General features: G+C 46.9%; 1 non-coding gene across 1 annotated transcript; it reads right to left on the reverse strand.

Moving 5' to 3' along the window:
* Positions 1-170: 170 nt before the first annotated feature.
* Positions 171-277, reverse strand: LOC125397611 (U6 spliceosomal RNA). The gene has a single exon (XR_007231105.1). It is a non-coding gene; the product is annotated as a U6 spliceosomal RNA (small nuclear RNA).
* Between the last annotated feature and the right edge of the window lie 2,390 nt (positions 278-2,667).

Consider the following 2,667-nt stretch of genomic DNA (forward strand, 5'->3'; position numbering starts at 1 on the left):
AAGGAATTGTTCCCAGCAAAGCCTGGGACATATGTTCATCATTTAACCTCTGAACAACCAGTACTGTTCTGGGAAGAAGAGGAAAAACCTGACTGTGGACATAAGGTCACCTTCAGATGTAAGGAGGTGGGTTCGGAGCCACTGTCGCTCGATTCACTGGTTGTTTTCTTTTAATGCGGAGTTACTTCATGAATTTGCGTGGCAACCTTGCACAGGGGCCAAACTAATCTTTTCTGTATAGTTCCAATTTTAGTATATGTACTGTCAAGGCGAGCACCGGTTCTCTGGGCTTAATGGAGTTCTTTCTGAAAGGCCGTTTTTGGAAGTTCCAAGCCCTTGTAGAGGCTGGGGGTCGGGACATCGGCACTCCTGGGTCTTTCTTGGGCTAGTTAGCTTAGAGCTCGACCAGACTGCTTGCTCCTTCTCTGAGTTCTCCGGGAGGGAGTTTTAAGCACTGCCACGGTGCGGAAGACCTGATGGAGGAGCACGAAGGAGTGGGTTCCGGGGCTTTGGGGGAATATTTGGCAAAAGCACCGCTTTCCCTTTCTCCCACCTTTCACTCAACAAGAAACCGCTGGGAGCATCGCGGACAGACAGGTCGCCTCTGGCTGCAAAGTCAACACTTGCGCCCTCCTGGGGACATCCCCATCCCCCACGGCGCCCCTAAATGACTCTCTGGTCATTTGGAGAGTCTAGAGACCTTACCCAGGAATGGTAGAGAAATATTCAAGTGTCTGAGGGGCAGCTCTCCGGTCAGCTGCATGGTACAATAAAATTATGACCCTCTGAACCTGAGCCTCTGACAGGCACCTTTCTGAGAAAATGGCCTCGAAACGTTAGCGACCTAAACCCCTCTGGCTGCACGTGGTCCAGCCTCCAGGTCCCCTGCGGGGCTGACATTAGTGTTGACTCCACGTAGTAGAGTCGAGAGATGCTGCCTTTGGAGGAGTCCGAGAGCGACAGGAACTGGGATGATTCGAGGGTGGTGGCGGGACGGTGACATCCCCGGATGTAGTGATTTTCTCATCCTGCCACGTGGGCCCCAGTACTTTGTGCACCTTAGCACAACCCCAGGCCGGCCGGCTAAGGACAGGCTTCCTCCCTCGGCTCCCTGGGGTGAACAGACGCAGGAGCTGAGCTACGTTTGGTTTCAAGGCTCCAGGCCTGCATTGGACCTGCATCCCAGAACCAAGTATTTCAGGGAGGGAGAATACAGTCAGCAATGTCCCTAGTCCTTGCGGAAGTGCGTCCAGCCCAACACCCAGGGCGGTTGGCTGTGGCTTCCGGTTTTAATCGGAAGCCTTACCAGCTGGTGTATGGAGCTGCCTGATATCCAGTGCCAGGGCCCATTTAGACGGCTGGTTTAACGAATTGGCTTAAAACGAAATTTGAGTTAGTGTGTTTGAACAATACCTGGTGCGCACCCAGACCCATTGCTTCTCTACTGATAATCCAAGTACATTTGGTCACCTTTACATTCTTTCTGGTTTCAATAAAATGTATTGCTTAGTAATAGGAAAATTTTAATACGCAAGGGAGGTATCTCGGCAACAATGTGATATGTGTGGTGTTCGAGGTTATAATAAATTTCCAACTGAGGCCACAGCTCAGTTGTAGAACATTTACCTTGCATCCATGAAACCTAGGATTGATTCCCAGTACCGCCATAAAAAATAGGAAGGAAGGGAGGGAGGGAGAGAGAAAGGGAGGGAGGGAGGGGGGAAGAAGGAAAGAAGATGTTTTAAAAGTGAAGTCTAACAAAATTAGGTAATTTTGGAAAGAGAGAGCTACATATTTTTTAAGTCAATGATAGTCTATAATTGAAATGAATGTTTCAGCAGCTCTTTGGTTGATAAAATTGATTTTATTTCGAATTCTTGTCTAAGCTGTCATTTGAAGCTTTTGAAGGCTCATCTATTGGTTAAAGCACTCATCTATTGGTTACTCATATTTAATAAAAGCATGAATTTTAATTAGTCTTAAAATTGTCTACGGGCTTGGTTCCTCTCACTTAGACATAGAAGAGGAATAGGAACTTGACACAAACAGGCATTAATATTTTCAGTTACATATCATTTAAGTTGAATAAACCACTAATTGATTTCTGATCACTTGAAATGGGCACATAAACCAGGCATGGTGGTGCACCCCCTTTAACTCCAGAACTTGGGAGGCAAAGGAAGGTGGATCTCTGAGTTTGAGAAAGTGAGTTCCAGGACAGTCAGAGCTACATAAAGGAGAGAACTTATCTCAAAAATATAATAAAGTGGGCACAAAGCCTCATCCATTCACCTCCTTTCCCCCTTCATGTGTATAGGTGAAGTTGGCGAATAGCAGTGTAGACTTTAAATAAAAGACACCCAAGTGGCAGGCGGAGTTGGCTCGGTGAGTAAAGATGCTTGCTGCCTGATGCCCTCAGTTCCAAGGGCATGTGCTGGAAGGAGAGACATGGTTCCTATAAGCTGTTTTCTTACCTCCATATGTATGCTTTGGCATAAATGCATGAGTGTGAGTGTGAGTGTTGAGTGTGTGTGTGTGTGCACGTGCGCATGTGCACACACAAAGAATAAAATAAATGTAATTTTTTTTTCATTTCTTCAAGACAGGGCTTCTCTGTGTAGCCTTGGCTTTCCTGGAACTCACTCTGTAGACCAGCCTGGCCTCAAA

The sequence above is a fragment of the Myodes glareolus genome, chromosome 12 (assembly GCF_982192425.1).
Source record: "Myodes glareolus chromosome 12, mMyoGla1.1, whole genome shotgun sequence".
NCBI classification, from domain to species: Eukaryota; Metazoa; Chordata; class Mammalia; order Rodentia; family Cricetidae; genus Myodes; species Myodes glareolus.